The sequence below is a fragment of the Arachis ipaensis genome, chromosome B08 (assembly GCF_000816755.2).
Source record: "Arachis ipaensis cultivar K30076 chromosome B08, Araip1.1, whole genome shotgun sequence".
Classification (NCBI taxonomy): domain Eukaryota; kingdom Viridiplantae; phylum Streptophyta; class Magnoliopsida; order Fabales; family Fabaceae; genus Arachis; species Arachis ipaensis.
The window spans coordinates 14,065,324-14,074,887 of record NC_029792.2 but is presented as its reverse complement, the minus strand read 5'-3'; the positions used below and the strand labels follow the sequence as shown (position 1 = coordinate 14,074,887).

The window sequence follows — 9,564 nt, the reverse complement described above, 5'->3', positions numbered from 1 at the left end:
ATGTTTTTTATGTTTTTTTAGATGAATATAAAGAGATTATATTATTTAAAATATAACTCATTGGCAGTTATTTTTAAGGTGAAAACTCAGTTAAATTAGTCAAATTATCTAACGATTCTCAACTATTAACTTCACGTGAAGTCGAGTGTACTTATTTTTAATAAATTAGGCAACGTTATTTAAGTACCATAATAATCACTTTGCATGTATGTGATGGTGATTGAAGAGTAGAGTGGTGCATGCACGTAATTATCAAAGGGTGTGTGTTGCTGCATGCGTGTGATGAACGTGGAAGGGGAAGGAGTGGATGTGGATGAAAGGTGGGTGTGTTTGACTCGTTGGTTGTTTGTGTGCTTCCATGTAACCCTCTTTACTTTGATGTCACTAATAACAAATTATTAACAATGCAATATACATGATTTGTTTATCGACCATGCTACCTATACCGGCTATCCGTAACAAATCAACCACCAATAAACAATTTATATAAAATGTATATTGAAATATAAAATATATTTTAAAAATAAATTAAATAATACACATTTATATATAAATACCTAGTGGTTAATATTTTATATGCAGATAATATATATTTTTATTTGTTAATTGTTGTATATACATTGAAAGTGAAAGTTTAAAACAAAAAGGCTATATATATATATGTTACTCAAGATAAATTATAGCTGTCTTTATTAGATGAGTCGTCATTTAATTTTATTTGTCTTGATTCTAAATTTATAACTGACAAATTTAATGATTATTATTATTGAATTAATGACAAAACGATCATAATATAATATTAATATCATTCATTAATCATATTGCTAGAGTTTTACGCATAATAATTTTGGCTTGAGGAAATTTTCTTAGTAATTGAAGCTTGATATGGAAGTGAACACTAGCAGTTGTATCAGATCATGATACAATTAACAAAATTAAACAGAACTGCTCCCAAGGTTACCAAAATTTGAACTCTCTTTTTACTTAATGGTTTCGGTAAAAAAAAAAAAAATTGGACTTATGTTTTTGGATGATTGGTCCGTTTGATAATCCACATATATGAAACTAAGTCCGTGACAAAAAAAAAAAAAAGCAAAGCTAAGTCACGATCAATTTATTAAACTAAAGTATTTTTAATAACTATTTTTTGTTGGGACTTAATTTTTATGAGTTATGACTAATTTAAAGTATGTTTCGGATATTTTTATTGAATCTTTTTTTTGGGTCAAATTACATTAATACGCACACATCCCATTCTTTTTTCGTAAATTTCATATATCAACTTCCTAGTTATAGTGAGAACTAGTGAATTGGCCGTGCGATGCACGGGTATGGTAAGTTTAATAAAAATATTCATCATGAAAGTGTTTTTATGTTATTAACATATATATGAGTGTTTTATAATGAATTGGATCGCTAATTAAAAATATTTAAATTACTTTAGTTTTTTGAACATTATAGAAAAATGTAAGAATATATAAGATAAAATTTAAAATTTGTGTAATAAAGTTGTGAATAGAAAATACTAAAGTACAAAAAAAAATTTAAAATGATCAGAACTACTTAAAAATCTAATGTCAAAGTACAACCTAATTTGCATTACAATAATAAAACCTTTTTTTTTCATATTATGAAAACTATACAAAATCGTTCCATCATTTGAAAGTATTTTTTCATTTTTCATTTGTTCCAAAACTCTTATGTACCATGCCTTTTTATATTATTTAATCATTTTTTAGACAAAAAAATACTTTCATAATAGTTAATACCAAATTTAAAATGCGAAAAAAAAAGCAAGAAAAAATATTAGTAAAATAAACTTACAAAAAAAATATACGTTGATAAAGTAAATTGATGATAATATTTATGTGACAATGGGATTTAACCAAACAAAATTGCTATAAGATGAGAATGGTTTACATTCTCTAATACTAAGCAATTCTGATGGACAATATGACTACTTGGACATAAGAACATGAGATAAAATTTAATCAATTTTTTCTACCAAAATCAATGAGCAATACTCAACATCATTATCAAGATACTTAATATGATATAAACTTAATATGGTACAAGCCAAATTGAATCATATGTGAAGAAAGATGAAAAATATTCTATTCATAATGCAATACTTTTAAATTTTTTGTCTGCGATCATCCTATGTCAGTCAAAGCAAATATGATCAGTTCTTCCTAAGATTAACTTTTATTATCAGTTCCTGTTTTTTTTTTGTTCATTGACAAAAATGGTGTGAAACCATGATACTGAATTCAGAGCACTTACAAAAACAAATGCAAACTGTGAAAAGTAATTTCACAAACGGATTTGTGTATGACCGTTTTCATTAAAAAAAGTCGGACCGTACCAAAATATTATAAAAGATTGGCATGAGTACGACATGAGAAAGAAAGTTAGAATGAAATTTGAGTTTGTGATTTATATAATACCATATAAATCACGTGTACCAACTACTGTATTTCAAAGAAAACAAACATGTTTTTAATAAGCGCAATGTCTACAACATGTAATCGTTTTATTCGTGTCTATTACAGCAAGAAAAACAGTAAATTGAAAATTAGCCTAGATTAATCAGAAAACTCAAATATAAATTAATAATCAACAATAACCAGAACATTGTGTAATTAAAGGAGTCAATTTCATCCGAACAGTGTTAATCTTCCAAACTTAGGGAGTGTGGTGCTTCAGTCATAAGTAAGTTACCAAATGTTGAAAATGTTCCCTATAATTCCCTGCCCATAAAAAGCATCAAAGATGAAACAGTTCTTGAGAGTATCTCCTTTCTCAAATAAAGGATTGATGATCTCCTGTAATGATAAGAATACTCAGATTAATCCTAAAAAAAAATACGGTCGAATAAAATATCTGCCGAAGGATTCCCCTAATAATAGCACAAACCGGTAGAAAATTTTAGATGCTAAACCCAAATGAACATCACGAAAATTGAAAGAATTCACAGCAGTCAAAAAGTGTAAATCTGCAAAACAAGTTACAAAACCATTGACTGCTCAAGTTGTATTCTATTAACAGTTTCCTCCCTATTTTATATTCTATTGTAACAATATTATTTCAAAATAAGACGCACGTAATATTAAGTAAAGAAAGAAGAACATAATCAACAACTCGGAAACAAAATAAAACAAACGAATAAATTCAAAACCTTTTCTTTATGTTCACGCGGAACTGACTTTATCATTGCCTCGCCATCCTCTCCTTCTAATTCCTTTACCGCCATGACCGTAATAGGAGCACCGCCTCCAGCAACAGTGCTACTAGCAACATCCTCATCATTAGGATACCATATAAATGACATATGAGCTTTTAAAGAAGTGACTTTAGAATCAAGCGGCCAGGGTTGCAGTCTTACACACAAACTGTATCATCAGTGCAATCACAACCTGTCAATAAAAGTTCATACTTAATTAAGAAGTATCTAACTCAACGACACTTATTAAGAAATTTAATCAGACTAAACACCTTAGAAAATAATTTTTCTAGTACTCAAACTTATTTCAGAATAATACATAAACACAAAATTGAATATACTTTCATGTATTATATCAAATAGTAAACAATTTGCTGGTTACTAAGTTACAAATCCTTTATATACAAACTAAATCTGGTTACTAAGTTACAACATAGATCATTTTGATGAGAAAAAAATATAAAAAAAAAAGAAAACTAAATCTGATTCTCAAGTTCTATCTATGAACTTCAGAAAAGGGAAAATGTTATGACACTCAATCCATTCACATGGACCTGATATATAAAAGAAATTCTAGTTTGCAGATTGTCTTTATTGTTTGTTTATTCCTAACACAAAAGCGTGGGGTCCCTTTTTTTTTCCCCTTAGGCTACAAAAGATACCATTGCCGACCATGCAATTTTTATTCTCATAATCCCAGCACCATTACAAATTGTCTTTTGTGATTTGTAAACCTCACTCACTCACACATACATACTTGCTGCTTTGCATATATTTCTTTTTCTTAGTATTTTTAAGAGTATAGTAAGCAGAATCCAAATTCTACTGAATTTTTTACTTTTAGAAATGTTTACACTTCATGATTTAACCTAAATCTCTGACATTACAGTAGGATTTAACTAAATTACAAAACATAGTATCAACAATCAAATAGCACTTATAATTTCACAGACAACAGAAAAAATTAAATAAATTTGTTTTGAAGCAAAGAGAAATGATTGCTTTTTTTCAATTCAAAATTTAAATTTGAAATTTTATGCACTTTGTACTTGACAAAGAAGAGGAAAATAAATGTTGGCATGAGAAACAAACTGAAGGAAAAAAAGGAATTAAAAAAAAACCAAAATATAAAAAATATAAACAGTAAAAAACAAAAAAAAACAATAAATTTGCACTGACAAAGAGAAAGCTTAGAGAAAATTACTCTGCAAATGCCCTTTTGTTAACAATTCGGAAAAAATAATATTTAGATACATTGGAGGTAGTAACTAATTATATAGGAGAAAAAATCAAAAGAAATCATAATGAAATAGGAACAAATCTTAAGTCACAGTCAAGTTTCCCTGCAAGTGTTAGAAAATAATGTAGTTTTCCCAGAAAAAAATGTGCAGGGATTCAAATATCAGTTTTTCAAAAATAAAATTACTGTTCAGAAACTAAGGATAAATTGCCCTCATTATACTCGTCAAATATAACTGAAATAAATGAGAATTAATTTATTACCTTGATAGTTCTATTATTCCACTAACATCTTTGAGAATCTGAATTTCTCTCTTGGAGGGTGCAAGGTGAAACAATCTCAGAATGCTTTGTAGTTCAAATGAATGAAAAGTGAAATATCCCAAATCAGTCTTCTGCAATAATTGAGAGAAATACTAAAGCATTAAGAATTCACATAGACAACAAAATACCTTTTTTAAATTCAGTTTCAAGATCTTTCTCTCCGTTGGAGTCCTGATATCTCAGTAGTTAATTTCCTAAAAAAGATAGGGGCAGTAAAGAAAATCAACAGTCTCTCAATGATTAAGTTAAGAACAATGAATATTGGCTGTTGTAGAAGCAACGTTTAATGGGTTCTAATTTCTAAGAAAAGTTCAACAATTAATGGCATCTAATGTAATAATTAAGTTACCAGGTAATAAACTAATAATTGACAAATGCTTCCCCTTTCTGTATATAGCTTGCCACTGCAAATGCCAAAATTTCAGCAGGTAGATAAGGAACTGAATCTCAAACTCAACAAACCAGAAAGAATAAAAAGAGAATGAGTCATATATAGGTAACATAATACTGTAAAAATCGACAAAAAAAAATTATATCATTCGGAGTTTCAACCTACTTAATGCCACAAATTAGTATAATTTGGATCAACTATAAGTCAAAATTAACCTCAATTATAATCATCTAATGTATAAGATATCTCAAATTTCCAGTAACATGATAAGATTCCCCTTTCGAACTCAACACCATTGTTTCTTACTTCCATCCCAGATTTTAATGCAACTTCTTCCACCCGTCATATTTTTCACATACGCAAAGGCAATTTACAATAACAAAACTCTTCAAAAACATATATAATTGAGGTTTCAAATTTAAGTCAACAACTGTAATTAGCAATGCAAGCGCACAGCTTAAGAAATGACGCCATTATCACCGTATTTTATCTGCCAAATAGAATTCATCTTCGCTATCAAACCAGAGAGTAACCAAAAGTCAAAAGATCAAGACAGTGAAAAATAAATGCAAATCTGAGCTGAGAATGAAACAGTTAAAAGGAGAATTAGAGAGAACCTGCAAGGCGTTGACGAAGACCTTGCTGCGATCCATGGAATCCTCGTCAAAGGTCATGGCAAATTAAGAAGTGTTGTAGTTGGACGCTCTACTCATGAGAAGCATGTTTGTCTCTGCCTTCATCGGGAGCATTTTCTTGGTGTGCAAACTCAAAGCAGAAGAAGTAACCTATTCCTTTGGAATCCTTGTCCGAAATGCACAAAAGCACCGTTCCCATGGATTCCATGAGTGAAATTCTTCACAACCTGGATTCCAGTATCGCCAACCAAGAAAACAAATGAAAAGGACAAAATAAAATTCTCTTAATATAGAAAAATGAAATTATCTTTCAATTCAAAATTCAAATTCAAACTTTCTTCGGAAGAAGGAGGTGGAAGATACTCGGACACATAACAAAGAAAGAGAGATGCTTAATTGAAGAATTTGACCGGGATAAAAAAGAAGTGAGGGAGGTGTGTGAATCCACCGACGCATTAAGATGCTGAGATGCAGAAGAAAAATATAATCGTCGCTGCCTCGTCAACCAGCAAAACCCTACCACCGCCACAGTCGCGTCCATCACGGCAATGAAGTCGTCGTGCAGCCGAGGCATCCACACGATGCACGGCCGCTTCATCAACCGGGCGGAGGGATCGCCGTTGGCCAGCGGAGCTTCAAGAGAGGAAACAATTGGGAAGAGACTGAGACTGAGAGGAAATAATTCATGGTATTTTTCAATTCAAAATTTGAATTCTGAAACACACAAATTTGTAGATCTGGTGGAATATAAAAGCAAGAGAAAAAAAACAAATGAATACAGACAAAAAGGAAGGTGTATGAATGAATTGAAAAATGTCATGTTTATGAAGTGTAATGAGAATAGTTTCGTATAGGAATGGTAACGTAATAAGGGTAAAGAGACAGCTAATGGAGAGAGAACGTAAATAATGGGAATGATTTTTTTTCCAAATTTATTTTGAATTCAAAATTCAAAATATTTCAAAATATCATTGGTATGTGGCGGACAAAGCCAGAGCAATATGAGAAACGCCACGTAGGAATTCCACTGTGAGCATAACCTTCTTTTTAAGGAATGTTATAGGATTCGAATCAAATGCATTTTGTTTTTGGTACTTGGACGGAGCTAAAGTCCAAACTCAAGGAACAGAAACAGTAACTACATGGGGTAGTTGCACCTCTCTCATATTAAATATCGTTAGATTTAGCGGCTGAGTAAATGCGACGGTATAAATTTTGTCAGAAAATATTTATTGTCTAATTTAGCAACGGAATATATAACACAATTTGTTGAAAGTTACTGTATAATCCGACGGATTAACTTTTTTGATCATCGAACTCGTCTTCCTCTTTTTTGTCCACGTCGATTTTGTCTTCTTCTTGAAGATCGCCGTCCTATTAGGGTAGTGCATTGATAAACCACTATTTCATGGTTTATCTTGTGCTCAATTGAGTGGTTTTTATCAACTCTTTACCCACTTATTCATATTATTCGCATGTTTTACGTTTTCCTTCCTGATTTTGTGCTATGATTGAAAACATACTTCTTTGGCCTTTAAATTACTAACTTTAATCCTCTCTTATTATCATTCGATGCCGTGATATGTGTGTTAAGTGATTTCAGAGATTACAGGGCAGGAATGGCTCAGAGGATGGAAAGAAAGCATGCAAAAGTGGAAGGAATAGAAGAAGTTGAAGAAATTGCTAAGTTGTCCAGCCTGACCTCTTCGCACTCAAACGGTCATAACTTGAGCTACAAAGGTCCAAATGAGATGGTTTCAGTTGTGTTGGAAATCTAACGTCTGGGGCTTCGCAACGATATATAATTTGACATAGCTGCCTTGACCCCAGGCGACGCAAATGCGTGGACGACGCCTCCGCGTCACTTTGCCATGACCTGAACGTAACAGAAATCACTGGGGGCGATTTCTGGGCTGTTTTTGACCCAGTTTTCGGCCCAGAAAACTCAGATTAGAGGCTATAAAGTGGGGAAATGCATCCATTCATGAAGGATGTCTTCCATAATTCACAAATTTAGGTTTTAGATGTAGTTTTTAGAGAGAGAGAGGTTCTCTCCTCTCTCTTAGGATTAGGATTAGGATTTCTCTCAATTTTAGGACTGCTTATCTTCATTACAGGTTCAATGTTCCTTTTATTTATTTTATCAAATTAGTTCATGAACTCTTTATGTTTAGATTTATTTTCTATTATTAATGCAATTGAGGTATTTCACATTTATGATTCTTATTCAGCTTTTTATATTCTTGGCTTTAATTGATTAATTGGAGACTCTTGAGTTATCAAACTCATCGTGATTGATAATTGTTATTTTTGCCAATTGAATTGAATTCCAATAACTCTAGTCCTTTCTTAGGAATTGGCTAAGACTTGAGGATCAAACCAATTAGTCCACTTGACTTTCCTTTGCTTTAGTAAATGTTAACTAAGTGGGGTTAAAACTCAATTCTCATCACCATCGATAAGGATAACTAGGATAGGACTTCTAGATTTTCACACCTTACCAAGAGTTTTATTAGATATTAATTTATTAATTCCTGCGATTTATTTTCCTTGTTCAAACCTTTTCAAAACCCAAGAAAATACTGTTTTCCATAACCACTAATAAATTATACTTCCCTGCAATTCCTTGAGAAGACGACCCGAGGTTTAAATACTTCGGTTTATAAATTTTATTGGGTTTGCTTAAGTGACAAACAAAACGTTTGTACGAAAGGATTTTCTGTTGCTTTAGAAACTATACTTGCAACGCAATAATATATTTGTGAATTTCTTTACCGACAGGAAATCCGATCATCAAAATGGCGCCGTTGCTGGGGAATTGCAAACGTGTGCCTTATTATAGGTTATTGTAAATATTTGCTTTTAAATTGATTTTTTTTCGAAAAATTTTTTTTTTCAGATTTTTATTTTAAAATTTTTATCTTATCTTATCTTAGTTTTAAATTTTAAAAATTCAAATCTTTTTCAAAATATTTTCTTTTTGTTAGTTTTTGTTTCTATTTTCTCCTACTACTATGAACTCTCACCCCTTTTGCTATGAGTCTGGTTATAATTATGTTGCAGGAAGAGGAAATTACAATGAGAACAGACATCAAGGTTGGAACAATCAAAGATGGGAGGAGCCACAAGGATTTGATCAACCCTCATGGCAACAACCACCTCCAATGGACTATCAACAACCGTTCTGTGATGCATATCAAGGCAATGGCTATGGTGAGCGCTCTTTTGATTATTAACAACCACCACCATATGCCTATGAACCATTTCCTCAACATGACTTTAGACCACCATACTCACAAGCCCCTTTCCATAATTCACCTCCATATGACCCTAACCCGTATCCACCATACCAACCACCTTATGAGCCAAATAAACCATACACAGAACCACCCCTATTCCAACACAACTACTCTCATGAACCACCACCTCAATATACACTATCTCCTTATCATTATCAAGATGAACCACCTTCCTACCATGAACCCTTTCTCCCAACAAATGAACCCTCCTATCCACCCCAAACCTCCATGGAGAAAGCACTTACCGATCTAAACTCTACTATACAAGCTCTCGTCTCCTAAATCGGACCACCAAATACCTTCAATAATAACCCCTCAAGCTCTAGTGCACTTCCTTTTTAACCACAGAATGATCTCTCCATCCCATCACCACCATCCATGGAAGAGCACCCACATCCATCAATCCAAGAGCAACATGGTCCCAATGATGCTATTGACATGGAACAAGAGAGA

General features: G+C 32.1%; 1 long non-coding RNA gene across 3 annotated transcripts; it reads right to left on the bottom strand.

The window, feature by feature from the left end:
* Positions 2,477-6,666, bottom strand: LOC107613670. 3 transcript variants are annotated; one of them, XR_002351984.1, is made up of 7 exons: positions 5,795-6,666; positions 5,136-5,190; positions 4,915-4,980; positions 4,727-4,810; positions 3,179-3,416; positions 2,917-2,995; positions 2,477-2,825 (listed from the first exon to the last, which is right to left on the bottom strand). It is a non-coding gene; the product is annotated as an uncharacterized LOC107613670 (long non-coding RNA). The 3 variants fall into 3 exon arrangements; XR_002351983.1 differs by lacking the exon at positions 2,917-2,995 and having other exon boundaries at positions 5,795-6,039; positions 6,265-6,658; XR_001614131.2 differs by lacking the exon at positions 2,917-2,995 and having other exon boundaries at positions 5,795-6,654.